Here is a 20,161-nt window from a genome sequence, read left to right as displayed (position 1 = left end):
ATTTCGGCTCAGGCCACCATCTCACAGTCTTGAGAGCAAGCCCCGTGTTGGGCTCTGTGCTGTGTGAAGTCTGCTTAAGATTCTCTCTGTCCCTCTCCCTCTGACCCTCCCCTACTCTCACTCACACATGCTCACTCTCTCTCAAAAAAAAAAAAGAAAAAAAAAACCTTATTTAAAAATAAAAGAAAATTATGGTATTACTGGGGAGGTGAAATATGAAACAATAAACAATTCACCATTACTAACCACGGATCCAATCATAAAGTTCAAATCTTAAATTGAAAATTATCCATGTAAATCAAGGGAAGATCTCTTAAAAGGACCAAAACAAAAAAAAAACAAACAAAAAAAAAAGGAGGGGCGCCTGGGTGGCTCAGTCGGTTAAGTGTCCGACTTCGGCTCAGGTCATGATCTCATGGTCTGTGAGTTCGAGCCCCATGTCGGGCTCTGTGCTGACAGTGCAGAGCCTGGAGCCTGTTTCAGATTCTGTGTCTCCCTCTCTCTCTCTGACCCTCCCCCACTCATGCTCTGTCTCTCTCTGTCTCAAAAATAAATAAACGTTAAAAAAAATTTTTTTTTAATAAAAAAAAGGAAATGTAGAATTTGGATTGACATAAGGAAAATTGTTTGAACAAAGGTACAGGGAAGAAAACAAGCAAACTAAGAATGGGGAAAAGTTAGGAGATCAGATGAATTAGAACAGGAGGCTCCTTTTAGAGACAATAGAAAACCAAGCTGAAATGACAAGGTAGAATCATTCACAGAAGGCCTGAATTTGAGCCTGAGAAATTTAGACTTGATCCAATAGGAGATCATTCTGGGTGGCTTTGACAGGAGAGAAGGTTGAAGACAAGACATGACACCATAACTTTTGAAGTAGCAGGTGGGGTTTTAAAAGAAATGTTAGTCACAAAGACAACTAAGGAAAAGACGTGAGTTCAGTGAGTATGTATACAGGGATCAAAGAACAGTAAAAAGTCCAAGGTGACTTTAGGATTATGGCAAGAGTCAGTAACGGTATACATTGAGCTGAGCACATTGGAGTTGGAAGGTGATCAGCACTCAGAGGGTGCTCAAAGTGTGATCAGACTCCAATTGCTTGAGAAGGAAGAAATTTTCCCAAGGTAAGCTTTCCTATTCATCACATCCTCATTCCAGAAAACTTTAGTTTGCTACTCAATTGAATTAGAAAGTAAGAAAGAAAGCTCTCACCCTGTCATAGGCCTTATGCTGGTGTTTTATGGTCGACCTATTTTTATTTCCGTTTCAGACTTACTGATGTAAAAGTGCTCAGTGGTGCAGTATATAATGTTACAGTCAGAAATAAATCAATAAGTGTTTGCTAAATACATACCAAATGCTGCTCAGCACTCTGCTAGGCCTGGAGGGCTGGAAAAGTATAAAAAGGCCTCTCCCTTTCAGAAGCTTATCAACTGGTTGGAGAAAAAGGTGGACACATGTGACACAATAGAAAGTAAATTCCATGGAGAGTGACAACAACCTGTGGGGACTGGTCAGTGTGCTTATATAGAAATAGGAGGGTATAGTGTTGAATGGATTAGGAATGATACAACCTCTAGTGTTCTTCATTCAACAGATTTTCATGACTCTTTAAGTTCTAGTTTCTGGAGGGAAAGCAATAAAATAAAAATCTCCCGATCTCAGGGAGTATACACTCTATTTGGGAGAGACAGAGGAACAAATGAATACACAGCTACCAAATTGTAATAATTGTTCTGAATGAAATTAAATGTAAGGGCATCAAACTGAGTAGAGAGATCAGTTTGGTTAGAGAGATCAAACTGGTTAGATCTTTCTGAGGAAAATTTAAACAAGGACTTGAATGAAAGGAATAACCAGTTGTGGAATGATCTGGAGAAGAGAAGTTCAGGCAGAGTAAACTAGCGCAGAGCCCTAAGGAGGGATCAAGCATAGTGTCTTTGAGACTAGAAAAGGCAAGTGTTTCTGGAATGTAAAGAGCCAAGAGGAAAGCAAAGGAGATGAAACAGGAGAGAAAAGTAGGGCCCTGTAGGGAAGAAGGAATTTTAAGTTCGGATTAAAGTGTAGATATTTGGAAGATTAGTCACTCTGAAATTATGGATTAGAGAAGGGAGAGATAACAACCTGGAAGACCAGACAGAAGCCTGCGTGATAATCCAAGCAGGAGATGATGTAAGGAGGACATGTTTGATGGCACGGTTAGCAAAGAAGACAAAAATGTCAATGAAATCAACTATTGAGTATTTATATAGGCTGGTAAATGGTGTTGGTTGGGGAGAGTCTACTGTGTCAAATACAGCAAAAAAGTCAAGGAAAATAAACACTAAGTAAAAGCTAGTACCATTAACAAGAAAGATGTCATGTGTAACCTCCAAGAGAAGAGTTTTCACAGGGTGGGGTATTAAGAAGTGATGAAATGAAGGCAGTGAACTCTGACTGTAAAAATCAATACAAATCAGGCGTGCCTGGGTGGCTCAGTCGGTTGAGCATCCGACTCTTGATTTTTGCTCAGGTCACGATCCCAGGGTTATGGAAGCAAGCCCTGCATTGGGCTCCACACAGAGTGTGGAGCCTGCTTGGGATTCTCTCTCTCTCTTTCTCTCTCTCCCTCTCTCCCTCTACACTTCCCCTTCCATAAATAAATAAATAAATAAATAAATAAATAAATAAATAGAAGCAGTACAACTCAAAATATACACATTTTATCTTATTTGCCTTTTAAGGCCTTTTACATTTGGAATACTATTAAACTTTTAAAGCCATTTAAACATCCCCAGCCAGGTCCAATATTTTGTCTCGATACTAAAGGAAGAAGAAATTTATACCATACGGATATATCTAATAAGTTTTTCTGGGCCGAAAGTCAGTCCCCATCGATGACTGTCTACTCTAAATATCAGAAAAAGCTCACTCTTACTCCTGGGATATGGCAAGAGTCTACCAGTAGGGACAAGGAACACTAAAGCAGATGCAGAACCGTATCAGTTATGGTTCCCTGCTGCCATCTGTCATGTTTAGACCATGTGGGCTGTGAGTGTTACCTTGAGCATATCATGTAACCCCACTGAACTCCAGGTTTCCCTCAGTAACGAAGAAGAGTCTCAGATTTTAAGCTTATAGGCATATATGTTGGCACTTCTATAAAAGAGAAACAAATACCATTCTGTGAGATCCACATGAACAGCTATTCCGACTCCAAGTAATACTTTCACAGTCTGTCCAAAAAGACAACTTGGTTGAACTAAATGTTCTTTTGTTCAGCAAATTGCAAGCAAGTTTCAGCAAATTTCAAGACAATTAACAAGTAGTTTCTTCCCCCTGGAAACAAACTAGACTAGTTTGATAGAATGGAAGGAGAAATTGAAGTCCTCTCCATTCATAGTTATGCAGTTTAAGCATCTCAAGGAAACCTAGCCTGATTCTGGCTAAGATGTTTCTACACATGCATGTGCATGCCTTTTCCCAATTGTCTGTGCAGGTGAGTAGAGTGTGTTAATTCATTAGGTGTTATTCAAAGATGGAATGTTATTAGCACTCTTTTTTATTTGGCATATACTTTGGTTGAAGGTCCATTGGGAGCAGTTAATCTCTTGGGATGGTTTGGAAAGCTTCATTAAATTCAATGAAGGAAAAAAAAAGTGCAAGTTATTCTAAAAATAATCATGAAATTTACTATGTTTAATTTGCTGGCCCAAATGCCAGCAAATTCTCAAGTCAGTAGTGACCAAGGATTCCTAGCATTAATGAACAATTACCATATTGCTGAAATCAACACCATGCTTAGCCTGAAAAGCCTTCTTGTTTTTGGTGCTAAAGAGGCCAAAAACATTAGTAGCCCAGGAAATATGAAATGTACTCTCTGTTGATGAAATGATCTCTTTAAATTACAGTTTAGCTATTCCAGCAATATAATGCAAGGAATTTGCTTTGTCATTGTTACTTTCTGGCCCAGAGACAGAAGAATTTTACACTGCAGTTCACCCTGTACCTTTTATCAAGGATAAATTCATGTTTTTATTTAAAAGCAAAGAAAGCTTACATAATCTCTCTTCATGATTAGCCCTTCTAGCAATTATCTGTTGCTTGGAATCAGTGTCAGCCAACCAAGTTCAGATGGCAAAAAAGTGTTTGATCTGCAGTGATGTGATTTAGAATACTGTGTGCATGGAAGGTACAGCTATGCACATACAGAGAACATATTTATCTAATTTGACTGCCAGTGATTTAATTAATGTTTGTCAAGCACTTTGAACATGAAAAGAACTATCTGAAAGCTGAGAGCTATTACTCATAATCATTTTTCCTATTTGTTGAACTAAAATTAACATACAAAAGTGATACTCTTATAGTTTCTTCAAGAGATACGCTCCTATTATAAAAAACCTGTTGGACTATACTTTAAGAAAGTCTCATTAAAACTTTAAGGCTCTAGTTTCCAAAAGTCAAGCTTCAAGCTGGTTGGGTATCATCCATCAGTAGATTTTGAAGCATACAGGCTAAATAAACAACAGCGACAGCTTGGGGAAGTGTATGCACCTGTTTATTGAGGCGATGTTAACAAGGGCAAATCTAAAATAAGAATGCATACCACAACCTGATTTTTAAGAAGTTTTTGTGCATGCCTACACTTAAAATCACCCATATTATCATCTAATTTTTTCCTTCCAAATTTCTCTCCAAAGAATACCTACTAATGAGCACAAAGCCTCAGTAAGAATCTGAGAGGAAAAGGAAGAATGGAAAGGCCCTATTTAGGGCTTGGAGGAGACACAAACATGATGTTTTCCTCTATTGTGTTCTCTCCAAGTCAAATATAATTGACAAAAGAGGAAGAAAACAGAAGGAGAAAAGTAAGCGCCTGGACAAAGGCCCTGATCGAACATGATTCTCCACAGAGAGTTTTTGGCAGTGTTGCATTCGTACCTACAAGGGGTTGGGGGGGCATCCAACTTCCCTTGACTATAAAGGCATAATGAACCCCTTTGGAGAATGGAAGGGGTAACTTGTAAAGATGTTGACTTTCCCACATGACTTGTCTTTGATTTTTAGTTTCATTTCATCCAGTACCCTAAAGAGAATTTTTACATTCACCGCAGAATCTGTCTTCCATGTTCATCATGCTACACACAGCCCTTGATAGAATAAGCCTGATGAAGGCATTAGTTCTACTTCAACCCTACAAAACTGAATTTGACACATGGGCCTGGCAATGTGCCCTTTCAAAAAGCTCCCCGCCCCCAATTTTTATATTTATGAGCGTTTCAGCAAGATTTCCAGAAGAGGTATTACTTCCATTCTCTAGTCAGTCTTAGCATGGATCTTACTTTTAGTAATCAGATGTGGCAGGGACAGGGGTATTTACAACATACTATGCAGCTCTCCCACGTTTTCTACCCCCTCATTAGTTTGGTTGGGGGCTTGAGGAGAATAAAGTTTGTCACTTCTGGTCAAGGAGCACTTACCCCCCTGTGCCTGTGACCCTGGAAACCCCATTTTCCAGATGGTATAGCTATGACTATAGCTCTATGAAGAAAACAACCCTGGATCCTTGGGAACTGGTCTGGAGAGCAACAAGATCCTCAAGAGATTTCTTATGAGCAGGGAACCTGGGTGGCTCTGTTGGTTGGGTATCCGACTTCGGCTTGGGTCATGATCTCACAGCCCGTGTGTTCGAGCCCCACGTCAGGCTCTATGCTGTCAGTTCAGAGCCTGGATCCTGCTTTGGATTCTGTGTCTCCCTCTCTCTCTGCCCCTCCGCCACTCACGCTCTGTCTCTATCAAAAAATGAATAAACGTTAAAAAAAATTTTTAAGAGATATCTTATGAGCTTCAATGAAACGTTTAACAGTTAAAGAGATGAGTGGTCCAGTGTTGTTCACTGCACCAGCACGGTGAGCCTATCCTGAAGCACACAACTCAACTAAGGTATCTTCTACAACTGCAGATATCGTTTTTAACTTTGGACCTTAGAACAACAGTGAAGGAATAATGGAATGAACAGTGCACAATTTACTAAATAGATCAATGAAGCACAAATGGATATACAAAAATCACAAATACCATGTCATATGGTAGAAAAAAATGTTTTTTATGTAGTTTATTTCTGATTTTACTTTTCAATCCTCCCTTAAAAATTAAAGAATTCATGAAACCTTCAGCCTACCATGCCTAGGAAAAATATATTTGTCCTTGCCATGCCTAGATCCTCTTCTTTTCTCCATCCTTTTCTCCATCTTGTAGGTCATTAAGAGCCTATTTTTGAGGCTCTCGGATGGATGAGGTTATCCATATCCGAGGCCCGTCGGAAGTGGGTTGGTCACTTGTTTGTATTTGCTGTTTAAAGTTCACTCCTTAAGGGCACCTTTTGGGATGAGCACTGGGTGTTGTATGGAAACCAATTTGACAATAAACTTCATATATTGAAAAAAAAAAAAAAAAAAAACCAAAGTAAATAAATAAATAAATAAATAAATAAAGTTCACTCCTTAAGTGCATCAACTAAATTTCTATGACATTAGCCACTGTAGTCCTAATTTGTCACGGCACAGATGTGTGCGATGCGGAAATAGACTCACTCCCCTGTGTGCTTTCGGTTCTGCCCTTACATGTCTGGGTCTGACACCTATGGAAAGGATGAACCAGACAGCTTTGGTGGAGGGAATGAATGATGGAAGAACAACTTCCATGGAGACAGAGTACTTTGCAGAAGTCACTGATCTATACTATTTGCTGATCTACCCCTGAAGCATTCTGTCTGACAGCAGAAGGCCAGTTTTTGCTATTGAACCATTTCAAAATCACTGTTTGAGAGCTACAGACACACATAAAGAAGGGGCAGGGAAAATCCTTTCATGGGTTCTCAAGCACTGCAGAGAGTCTCTTGTCAGTAACTATGCCCTTGCTTACCAATCTTATAGCTGCCTCAAATCTTTTTTTGAAACAAGGGGGAAATAAACAAAACACAAGCTAGCTACAGTTTGCTTCTCCCATGAGTAGAGTATGGTTAACAACATTTCTTATATTTCAACACATCACCTTTCCCTTAATTCACAGACCAAATAGGGAAGAAAAAAAAAAGAGTACTGTATTCCCTTTCCTGTTGCTTTTTCAATAATTCCTGAACAAATCCACATAACATTCCTGCAGTTGAGTAGAAGAACCATACGAAACGGACTCATTGAAATCTTTTTCAGTTCTGGTTAGTATTTATTTGTCCCCATTTTGAAATAGGACCATGCTGCTTTTGTTCCTATAGAAAAGAAGTTATGATTTAAGAAAACTTTACAAAAGGGAAGCCGATCTTGATGTTATCAAACTTCCCTCTTTTCTTTTAACAGAATGTTTGAGAAAATGCCAATTGGTGTCGCCTATCATCAGAACTTTTCAAGATCTGATTGCTTTTGAAAATTAACTTGCAGAAAACGATCTGACCTTCTTTAATAGATGATATTGTATTCTTCTTTGAATAGTTAGCCCCGAATTTTGTCTCTGCAAACTGAAATAGTAAGACGATGTGAACTGTTTTAGATGAAATGATGCCATTACTAATTTATACATGTTGCCCTATTTTTAGGAGGAGGTGTGCATTGGTTTAAACTAAGGCATCCGTATTCTTTTGTGGTGAGTGTTAACCAGAATGCCATCTTTGTCCAGACTGTCACCGGATGGCTTTATAATTAGAAGATTCACTCTAAAATGAAAGTCTGAGGTTGATGAGGCAGAACTAGCTGTTTTAAAGGGAAATTCTTATTAGTACAAAATATCGGAGGACAAACAAAATCAATTTTTACAGGCAAATTAGCCAAATTGTTCCTTACTGTGGTAAACATTGCAAAAATCAAGAGGATGGACTGTATTAGCCACACTCAAGCAAAAGCATGAAGCACGGTGGTCTAGTTGATGTGCCATAATTGTTCTTGCTGGCTTTCTCATAGTTTGGGTAGTGACTCATTTTGTTCTATGTGACCTTTGTTCTCCAGGATTGGCTGCTATTACAAAGTAGAAGCAATAAAAATAAAATAAGAGTTTACCAGGCTACCTGGGTTTTTAAAAACACCTGAACATCAAGGGTAGAGCAAAGATTACTAGTGTTAGGTAATCTGGCACCTTTGCGTCTTTACAGTGGGTTTGAATATTTGAAAAGCAATTTTTTTTTTCTAAAGGACATTTAGTAAGATATCTTTTGGCAGCACATTGTTTTAGCATTTAAAAAAGTTGAGCACATGGGGCACCTGGGTGGCTCGGTCGGTTAAGCATCCGACTTCGGCTCAGGTCATGATCTCACGGTCCGTGGGTTCGAGCCCCGCGTCGGGCTCTGTGCTGACAGCTCAGAGCCTGGAGCCTGTTTCAGATTCTGTGTCTCCCTCTCTCTGTGACCCTCCCCTATTCATGCTCTGTCTCTCTCTGTCTCAAAAATAAATAAACGTTAAAAAAAAAAAAAGTTGAGCACAAAAATTAAGTTAGTTAAGCATAGGCTTTTCTTTCTTCATTTTGCATTCCTACCATTTGGTTTTCCTTTGAATGTGGGTGAATATGTTAGAAGAGGGAGTATATTTCAAAGAAAGAGCTTAATAAAGTAATTTACTGTCAGCAGGTCACTGCTAATAAGCAAATCTTTTATAAATCATGAGACTGAGTAGATTACAAAAGATGGGGTGAAAACCACTGCCAAAAGACACAATTTCCAAGGGGTTTTCAAAAATGATGAAAGGATCTAAATGTCAGTGCAAGAATACACATACACAAAAGAATTAACTTTTTAGAGGTGTTTCACTTGATATTTTTAAACTTTTGATCTTGGAATTTCCCAAGTATACACAAAAATAGAGAGAATGTTACTACTACAAGGGACCCCAGGAAGTCATGAACATGTTTACTGTACTGGTTTCAGATTTCTTGATTTCTTTGATGTTGGTTTTATTGTTGGAATATTTTTAAAGAAAATCCTTATGTCATGTCATTTCACCTATAAGTACTACAACAGTATACATTAAAAACCAAAAAGAATATTTTCTTATGTAATCATAATGCAAGTATCACATCTCAGTATGTGTAAAAGGTCTTTTCTCACATCTCTTAAAGCATCATAGGTTAGCAATTAGCATTTTCTTGTTTGATTTTTATCTTTACCCCTTTCTCCTTTATAGGCATCCCCTCAATTAGCAAAAGAAACCCTACACTTGGATTAGGTTATTTTTAACATATCCCTGGGACCCTGCCTATGCCTTTCTTTGGCTGAGTGTGTTATTCAGAATCTTACACATTTCCAAATTCTGCATTGCAATTGGCATGATGCAAGAAAATTAAATTTAAATTCTGCTCAAATCCCAAAGTTTTGTTGAGTGTAAAAATATTGTAATTTATAAAAACTGAAAGGAATCTATAATCTAGCTATGACTGTGTTGAGTAATCCACTAGGTAAGGTCTAGGATGTTTTCCTGGCATCCTTTGTTTGCAAATGTAGAAAACCAACTTTGGCCAAATAAAACCCAATAAATGCATAAACACTTAAAAGTAAATGACTGTAAGGAAAGGTTTAAAAAGGAAAGGAATCAGACTGTCTTGGGGAAGAGAGTACTACAGAGCAGAATCTTGTGGGCAGTCACTTCAGAGCACTGACATTGAGACAAATCAGTTCCATGTTTTCCAACTTTGTATCACTCCACTGGGCTCAGAGTGGGCTTAGTCTATGCATGTGTTTACTCCTTGGCTAGGGCATAGAAGGATCCCTTAAAATAGGCAGTCCGACCAAGACCACACAGGATAAGATGGAAGTGGTTTCCCAAAGAAAAGTCAGGTGTTAACTACCCAGACAAGAGAGAATGGATGCCTGGTAGGCAAATTCAAATGAGGCAAGATGTGAATATAGAAGCTCTTCAATGATCACCAATGAGGATCTGATCTGTCCTTCAGATCTTATTGATAAGTCATCAAAAACCAGGCTCTCTTGCCCGCCAACTCTGACTCTTCTCTCTTTTCTACCTATGCACTGCTCTTAGGAACTATTCCTTTTACTGGATCCCCTTTCTCAGAAATCATGTCCCGTTGGTCAGAAGTCACTGTGTCCCAAATACGTATAACGTCCAACCTACTGGAACTGATGAGTTGTGGGTACCTGATACCATCCCACTCTTTTTCTGGGTGGGTAAGGATGGATTAAAAGATTCCAGTCTAATTTGAAACTCTTCATTTCCTTTTTGGCTCACAGTGTTACTCATTTATTACCTCTCCTTCCAGTTCCCTATTAGAATAAATAATAGTAATTTAAAAATATGAATCATTCCCTCTGCTCTTTCTGCCAGAACTATACCCTTCCATACACATGCACCACACTTACACACTGCACTCACACACCAGCTTTGCCACTGCCTAGTGTGGCACAAAAGAGGCACAAAATGAATACTGAAATTTAATTGCACTGTAGAAAATTTAGCACTGTTCAAGTTTGCTCTGTAATGAAAAGTTCAGAGACTACTGGGTCAGGGGATATGGCATTTTTCCTTTAGGGCCAAATGTTATAATCAGTGCTAAGAGGATAAAAGGAAAGAAAGTTGTTTATGCATTATTTCAATTTTCCAGTGAGCTAGTTTCCCCTATCTGATTAGCTTACTAAAAGATGGTTTCAGGCCCTCTATAAATAGATATTTGACAGTGCATGAGGGAGTGGTTCATTCAAGAACTACTTTTCATTCAGTTTCTTCTTTCAAATGTTCTCAGCTCTTCTCTCTGCCTTCATAGTTCCCATCCCAGAGAGGCAGATCCTGACCGACTATTGGATGCTGGAGGCACATTCTGAGAAATTGCTGGGACAGAGAAGGTCATCTAGCAACAGCTGCTCCTTCCAGCCTCCACTCTGGGCCCCTGAAACTTCCTGCTTCCTCCCCCGCAATTTCTCTCTCCCCGTCCTTCATTTCTAAGAAATGACTTCTCATCTTCTCCCAGATTTCAAGCCCTGACTTAAATCCAGTTAGCCATTAGTTTTAACAAATATATTCTTTTAACTTTCGACACTGGACACCATGACTTTGCTTGAGGAGGGGGGTGGGGGGGGGGGAGAAGGAAAGTCAGAGTGTCTGGAACATAGTCAAGGAGGGGAAAGGACCATAAGATGAAGTGTGGTCCAGGCACGCAGGCCTTGTGGTCTGGGTAAAATGTTCTTGAATTTTATGCTAAAATTCTCACCCCATCTCCCCCCCACACACCTGTGCCACTATATAGTATCCCCATTTCCCATGGCCTTTAAGAGCCATGGTCATATTTTATTCAAATACGGGATATTATGTGCATGCAGACTATATAGTAGGAGGGTATTTTATTAGTCAACTATACCTACTCAGGAGTTATAATCGAATTAAGAACTATTTGCCAAGGTAAAGGGCCTCCAGAGGAGAGAGTGATGGTAAAGATAGAAATGTCACATTAGATCTGAGAGCTTGGAGCCAGAGTCTCACCTTCTGAATATCGCTGTCCCACGTTGTAAGCACACACAAGCACGGCAAGCAAGCTCATTTCCACCTACTCCAGTTGTTCCCTGTTGGAGTTCCCCAGACCTCCTTATGGAGGCCTTTCCTGCCAACAAGCCCAGCGCTGGTCTGGATTTCATCCCACTGTCATCAGAGCTAAGTGAGTCAACACCAAGCGGCTAGTTGTGTACTTTGCGCCCTCTCCCTCTCCATGTCTGCAGGTTTCTGGCCTGCCAGACTACCAGAGCGGGGGCGGATAAAGTCAGGCTTGGCAGGGGGCATGGGAGGAGGCTCAGAGAACAGTGGCAGCCAGGGGGTGTGTAACCAGTTCCACCCCCCGACTAGTCTCAAAATCTACAGAAAACAAAAATGAACCTTAGATGACGGATAAGTGTATTCTACTTAAACCCGGTGTAGATATTGAAGATATGATTAATTTCCACAGTACCATGCTCTCCTCGTTCCCTAGCTGCTTCTTTCCCTTTGGAAACAATTTTTCTTCTCCCTGTATACCCCCGTGTTCCTTATAGCTAAGGCTGCTCCAGAGTTTCCCACTATTCCCCACACAGACGCACTCTCTTTTAATTGATGTCACTTGGTTATCACATGTAGGGGAATCTACCTTACAAATTTTTAGAAATGTGTTCTCATTATTAGAGTTAGTTCAGGATCCCTCCATTTCTCTCCTGGATGGTTGCAGGGGCCTCCTGACTCGATTCCTTCCTGGCAACCTAGTCTCTGACCAATCACTTCTCCAGAGAAATTTTTCCAACGTGCAAATTGGTTCATAGCACTGCTCTACCTAAGCCATTCCCTTAAAGTCTCTGCAGTAGCCACAGGACAAAAATCTTACATATTTAGCACGGTAAATGCAATTTGCCCACGGCCTATCCTCTGTCTCTGTCCCCCCGCCTCCCAATCTCTAGTGTGAATTTTCAGCCCCAGCCATGACAGAAGTACTGTAATTCCCCTAAAATGCCTTACTCTCTTATAACTCTGGGTCATTGGTTATGTAATTCTTCATGGGGACCCTCTATTGTCTACCACACGACTCTAAGTCACTCCCCAGAGACAACACCGAGGCCACCTCTTCTGTGAAGGCTTCCATGATTCCACCAGACCACCCATTTCCTCAGTGCTGTCAAAATAACCTTCTGTTATAATACTTCTTTTTCTTCAATTTTTTTTCTTAATGTTTTTATTTATTTTTGAGACAGAGAGAGACAGAGCATGAGCAGGGGAGGGGCAGAGAGAGAGGGAGACACAGAATCTGAAGCAGGCTCCAGGCTCTGAGTTGTCAGCACAGAGCCCGATGTGGGGCTCAAACTCACGAACTGCAAGATCATGACCTGAGCCGAAGTCAGATGCTAAACCGACTGATCCACCCAGGCGCCCCTATAACACTTCTTGTGTTGCTATTTCTCTCTGCTGATATGCCCATTCCTTGCTGGAGTGAAAGCTGCGCAAATAGATGGTGTATATAGTCTCTTCATTTAATATTCCCAGTAACACAGAACCTGGAATACCGCAGGCATTATTGCCTAAAACATTAGTGAATGAGGCCATGAATGGAGAGAAACTACGCTACAAGTATAAAAATCTATTAAGCCTGAGCACACAAAAACAGAGATCTAGTATGGACTTCTTTGTTTGCAAATCACACAGATGGAACTTAAATTAGTTTAGGATAAAAGGAGGATTTACTGGAAAGACACTGGAATATCTCAGGTAATTGAAAAAAGAATTAGTCAACAGAATAGTGAGAAAAAAGGCCCGGGAAGCAATACGGCCTGCGAGGTACCTGAAACAGAGGGTTGTTGGACGCGAGCGTGTGTGTCTGTGTGTCCCTTCTGGCCAGCCGCTGCTCATCACGACTATTCTTGTCCCAATGTAAGCCTTTTTTGCCAGGTCAGTGGTCCTCATTGTTGGAATCACCTGAAGAGTTTTAAAGAAATACTGACACCTGGGGCTCATCTCATCCCAGACCATGTCCATTAGGACTTCTGGTTGTTGATGTCAGGGCATTTTGAAAAAGTTTCAGGAGCTGATCCTCATGTGCAGCTAGGGCTGAGAATTAGTGTTCCACATGTGGGAAACAATGTAGCCAGTAGATCCTGGGTTTCAGATCAGCAGCTTCCACTCAGGGCAAAAACTAACTGGCTGTCAGCTCTCCTTCAACAGCGTCCCAGAAGAAAGATCTTTTTGGCTTAAGTTGGATCCAGGGCTTATTACTGGATCCATCCATAATGGCCAAATATATGGGTCACATTAAATATGGCAGCTCGTGCTGACCATTATGCTGGCGAGTATGTTTGAGGCAGTAACCATTCCAAAGAATGGAGATGCTGTTTGCAGAAGGAGGGTATAAGCTGACAAAACAGTATCTAACACGTGTGTAACAAAATCATATTCACAACAAAATTAAAGCTCATGAGGCAATAAATGTTTGCTCGTTAGATGAAGGCAGGAATGATAATACACACAGTGATACAGTTAATCAGTATGGTGTATCTTAGGATTTCGATATAAATAAGTAACCCTTTCACATAAATGATGTTCATGTCACTGTTACATAATCTTACCAAAGTGGCGTCTTGTTTTATTTTTTCCTTAGTTCTCTATTAGCAATGCTTATCTATAAGCAATGCCAATGTTAGGAAGTTTGGTTTGTCTGTTTGTTTAATATTGGCTCAGTTTAATCCTCTTTGTGCGCAGAAACAAACATAGGCTAATTTTGCCATATGAGCCAATGTGTCAAGTTTCGGGCCAAAGGCAAAAACAAAGGGTAGAGAGTGGGCGCAGTGACAATGAACTCTGACTCCTGGCATTTGGGCATCTTGGGAGTTCTTGTAAGTAAGTATAGGAAGACATTTCCACTGGGTTCAGGCAGTCAAATGAAGGACAAAGACAAGCTACAGTGAAGGAATTTGCCAGCAGGTAGATCTGTCCTTGGGCGGAGAAGGTGTTACATTCCAGGGCTAATGTTAGAAGAAGCCAGAGGTGTCTAGACACTCCTGTCTGCCCCTAGAAACCTCGCCGGGTAGTCGGGAGCTGAGAAATGTCTGGAAGAGAAAAAACAGTACATACTATGCGGCCAAACTCTTCAATGTTTTATTTGATGTTTAAAAATATAAATATGAATACTATGAGAACTATTAAAAGTGGTTGCTTCTGGGAAGTAGAATTGGTGGGATCATTCACTTTTTGCATGGTCTCTTTATTTTTACTATTTTATCATGGTTGGCATATAATGTCTTTTAAACCATTAAGAACGTAAATGAAAGCTTTTTAAAATATATCGTATAACAGGGCGCCTGGGTGGCTCAGTCGGTTAAGGGTCTGACTTCAGCTCAGGTCATGATCTTATAGTTTGTGAGTTCGAGCCCTGTGTGGGGCTCTGTGCTGACCTCTCAGAGCCTGGTGCCTGCTTTGGATTCTGTCTCTGTCTCTGTCTCTCTCTCTCTCCCTCTCTGCCCCTCCCCTGCTCAAGCTCTCTCTCAAAAATAAATAAAACATTAAAAAAATATAGTATAACAGGAATGGCAGAGTATAAAGTTTTTACATATTTCAGACATTAGAGAAATAATCCTGTTTTTTAAAAAAACATCTGATACAGTTGTTATCTTAAGTAAAGTACATTGATTCCTCACTAGTAGGAAGAAAAAATTTCCTCTGGGAGAGAGATAGCAAGGAGAACTGGTACTGGATACAATTTTTATTTATTTATTTTGTGTGGAAGCACACAAGAGAAAAGAGTATGTGAAGAGTATGTGCTTGTTACTGGATCCATCCATATTGGCCAAATGTATGGGTCACATTAAATAGGGCAGCTGGCGCTTCAGTGTGAAGTTGGAGGGGAGGGTGTGAGAGAGAAGTCCAGGGCCAGAAGTCTAGCTTGTACATCTTCTTTTTTCCTGAAGCCAGTGGAGTGGCCCTTGTTACCTTCAGCTGTCTAGCTCTGAAAAATAAAAGCTGTTTAGGTATTTCATGCTTTTTACAGGGAACACTGAATCTCAGTCCCTGGTGCTGAATTCCCTGGGGATACAAACAGACCTTTCTCAGTGAAAGGCTGGCACGTTAGAAATTCATTCCTGCCTCTTTCCCTATGACTCTCTCCTGGACCCGGGGCACAGGCTAAGATAGACTGTTATTATTTGTACTATAATGCAGGAGATCTACTGTGGGAATTTAAATTCTACTGTGTATTTTTAAAATGATTATAAAAAGGCATTCAGGTACAGCAGGCCTCGTGCTTCTTTTATAAAGGTTTAAGCAAATAAGCAAACAAACGACTGGGCTGTTGTTATTTAATCCGAGTCCCTAAGGCCCAATACTTCCTCCGAATACATACATATGAGCTCCTGGCTTCAGTGGGAGTCATGACTCACAGCTGAGGGCAGAACTCAGTCTTTTGAATTCCTGCAGCAAGGCTTTCAGAAAGAAAGAAAGAACATGAATAAAGGGGGGGGGGGGTAGAAATCTCGGATGGTATTCAAGGCTAAGTTACTGGGGTCTATAATTCCTTGCATCTGCTCAGTCCTCTAAGCCCAAGGAGGTGCTTCCTGCGCACATCCACCGTAGTGGAGCCATATTGTTGAAATTTCCACATCTGAAGAAGCAGATGATTTAGCAAACACCTTCCCACAGATATTTTGAAGATATTTGCCTCTTTCCTGATGAGTAAAGTTTTCTTTCCAACTGCTCTCCTTTTTGTCAGCTTGCCAGTTCCATTTCCAGTATTGTTCTGCTTAGATTGCTAGGAGGCAAATGAGAGGCAAGGGAAATACAGTCCTGGGAGAGGAAGGCAAGGTCAGGGGGCCACATAAAGCCTGGGGAACCAGTCTGTGGAGGAGATAGACTTAGCAAACCTGGAGGAAAGCAGTGGAGTGACAGAGAAAAAGAGCGTTCAGGACAAGGGATTAGAGAGATGAGGAGTTCAAGGGAGAAATACGAAAACAAAAAAACAAGTGTGAAAGGATATATAGATGACCAAAGTCAATACTAAAAAAGAAAATATCGTCATTTTATTTTAGAAAAAGGTGTTATTGATGTCTGTTTCCCTCCCCCGCCCCAGCTTTCTCTTGAGCACTTTTCATCGACTCTTCTTTGGCAATGTTACGAAACACCAACAGTATAGATATCAGCTTTCTTTGTTCTCTCCAGACGGAAATAGTTTATTGACCTTGTTTGTTTCTTAATAACATAACGGAGAAGGGTTAAGTAGAAGGAGAGATGTGTTAAAAATTAATTTTCATTTGCATTAAAGTGCTTTACACCAATTGTAACTAAATCCACAGTTTCATAATCAGGAAAAAAATATTAAGGTTCATGTATTAAATTTTTAACATTTGGTTATTCAGATTTAAAAAAGAGGCACTCTTCCTCAAAATAAACCCATCAAAATACAGTCTATACATTCATTCATCCAAAAAGTATTTATTCTTTATTCTAAGTATTAGAAGCACCAAAACATACAATGTAGTGGGAGGAGAAAGATCAACCAACAATTATAACACACATTGGCAAATACTAAACCAAATTTATACTTGGGGCACCATGACTGGCTCAGTCGGTAGAGCATGTGACTCTTGATGTCAGGGTCACTAGTCAAACCCCATGTTGGGCATAGAACTTACTTGAAAAAGAGAGAGAGAGAGTGAGAGAGGGAGAGAATGTTATATTGAAGACCTGGTGAGCACAGCTTGAGGGAGAACATTGAGTGAGAATCTGGGTTTGAGATGGCTTCTTGGAGGACATGATGCTTGAGATAGATGTGTGAGAACGATGAAAATTGGTGTTACAAAGAAGGAAGTAAAGAAAACCATGGAGGATGATGAGAAATGATATTACAGGAAGAAGAAACTGAGTATATAAAACACAGCAAGGACGAAATGGGAGAGGTGGTAGGAGGTAAAAATGAGAGATAAACAGGACATTTGTACGAAGCAAAGGTGTTTGGACTTTATCCTGAATGGTATAGGAACCTATTGAACATGTTAGCCATTTAGTTTAGTGGAGCAGTATATATTTTAGGAAGTTCACCTGATGCACAATGGGTGGGCAAGGACTAGAACAGAGGCAAGGAGTCTAGCTAGGAGGCTGTTGGCAGTAATCTGGGAAGCTGGGGGTATGCCTAGAGAGTAACTGTGGGGCTAAAACGTGAACAGATTTGACTACGTGAAATAGAACTGACCAAACTTAGTGACTGACTGAATGTTAGGGATGAGAAAGAATGGAGAGTCCAGGGTGACTTGACTTTATAATGTATGTAAGCTTGTATACACATTAAATATTATTTCTGGAAAGATACAATATGTTCAGAGTTTCATCTCTTGGTAGTGGGACTGTGAATCATGTAGGGGTCCAAGTTCTCAGAGCTGGACATCAGGGTAGATGGTAGTAGGTTCAGCAAATTAAAATGGAATTTTAAAATTGGAATGAAAAAACTATGGAACCAGGGGAGGGAGCAAGTTTTAGAGGAAGCCTTTTGCCCTGAAACCAATGAATCAGAAAGAGACTGGACTAAGGGTCACAGAGCCAGGGGATGGAGCTCAAGATGAGATGCAAGGACTTGGTTGAGAGAGAAGAGCTCCTGAAGAAGCCTGAGAGGCAAACAGAGAATTGGGAGGAAAACCAGGGAAATGTGCCATCACAAAAGGAGAGAAGAAGAGAGTTTCCAGAAGGACAAGGGGATGAATAATGCCACAGAGACTTCAAGCAAGCCAATGCCTGAAAAATCATCCAGCAGTGTGGTTGTAAAGTTGAAGGCAGGGGCATTGACTATTCCTTCAAAAAGCTTCATCTGTGAAAGATAGGTGTGATGTAGGCAAGGGATTTATTATCATCATCATTGTCATTATTAGGACCACTACCATGATGATGGAAGAGAAAAATATGTTTACATGGAAAGAATACATAGAATAAGGGGTCAGAGATTCAAGTAACTGGGACAATAATGGATGGAGCGAATTTCCTGAGAACAGAGGAGAGGGCAATATATATGTGTTTTGCTAATGCCAGGTACAATTCTAAGGGTCACAATTCTTGTCATATTCTCTGTGAATTTAGCCAACTGGAGCACAACTCTAGGGAGGCAACATTACACAGAATCCAACCTGCATGCTGCCACCAGAGTCGTACATGGCTGACCGCCCTGGCAATGCAAAGATGTATGTTCCCTTTACATCCCCGTCTGAGTGACAGTGAAACTGCATCTAACACACTGAAGCTCTCTACACTGAAATCAAGGTTAACTGCTAGGTACTCACACCCTGTCTGACAGCTAAAATCAACAGAAAAGTACAGCTAAGTATTCTGTGTTACCAACCCAATTCTCTTCTAATACCATTCAGTATATGTTTGTTGAGCACTTCTTATGCCTCACTCATTGCTAGTGTAGGCTTTGAGGAATGCAAAAACTGCTCAACCATCAATAGCCTGACGCTGATTAGAATCTGGTTCGAAAGACCAAACCTGTCTATTCACTCAAAACTGTTAGGAGATACTGCAAAATAATGTGTGAGTGAAACAAACACTAAAGGTTAAAAAGAGTTTCATTTAATTGAGAGAAAAGGAAATTTAAGATCATCTTGTTTAGTGGTTTTCAAACAGTGTTTCCTGGAACCCTGGGGCTTCGTGGCGATGCTTCGGGAGTTCCACAAAGAGAGATGTATTCTCTGACAAACACTGAAGATTTAAATTTCTCCAGGAGGTTCTCAACGGCAATAACTGTAATAACAAAAAAATTAGAAACAACCTCAATGTCTTTCTATAGGGATCTGTGTAAACAAATTATGGGGTCTTCATACAATGGAATACTAAATAGCTATTGTTAAAGGAAAAAGAAACCTGTATGTATTGTTAGAGAAAGATCGTCAAGGTCTACAAGCAAGTTGAAAAGGCAAGTTGCAGAAAAATAAGATTAATGTAATGCTATTTGTGTAAAAAAAATATACATGCATATATGTTTGTGTGTAGCTTGTATACACATTAAATATTATTCCTGGAAAGACACAATGTATTGAGAGTTTCATCTCTTGGCAGTGAGGCTGGGAGTGGTATAGGGAGGAAATGTAAAATTATTAATCTAGTTCAACCTCTTCATTTTATTGATAGAAAACTGAGATTCAGATATATTGTGACTTACCCAAGGTCATATAGTTAGTCTTAGTAAAAAACCCAAAACACAGACCCAAACTCTTGATTTCTTGTTTGCTTCTCTTTATACCTCGGGAAAAGATCAGTATGGGTAGGAAATATTTACCCATCAGTCTTTCTCACCTCTATTTCCTACATTTCCCCGATTTCTCTACCATAAGTATCTCTCATTTAAGTCCTGTCCTTTACATAACTAGCTTTTCTCTTTGCCTAATACATACAGTTTCACTCACCGAGCAATGGTACTCAAGGTATCTATGAATTGTTGTATTGAATAGGATTTTAGTCCTTGAAAAACAGAGTCTGTCTTCACCTTGGGCAGTGGGGCAACCACTATAACACACACTTAATGAATATTGGTTGGGTTGAAATGCCTGTTGACCTCGTAGCTTCCCTTGGGTACAGTGATTCCATGCCCAAGCAGGAGATGCCTCTGAGTAGGACTTTGTTCTGTCCCCCACTGAATGTGGAACCTTAGGCAACGTACAGGGCTCCTTCTATCCCTCAGTTCCCACATCTGTAACTAAGGATATGACCTGAGC

Source organism: Panthera pardus, unplaced genomic scaffold (assembly GCF_024362965.1).
Source record: "Panthera pardus isolate Hobbes unplaced genomic scaffold, ASM2436296v1 HiC_scaffold_10, whole genome shotgun sequence".
NCBI classification, from domain to species: Eukaryota; Metazoa; Chordata; class Mammalia; order Carnivora; family Felidae; genus Panthera; species Panthera pardus.
The sequence above is the reverse complement of the archived record's forward strand: the minus strand, read 5'-3'. Positions refer to the sequence as shown.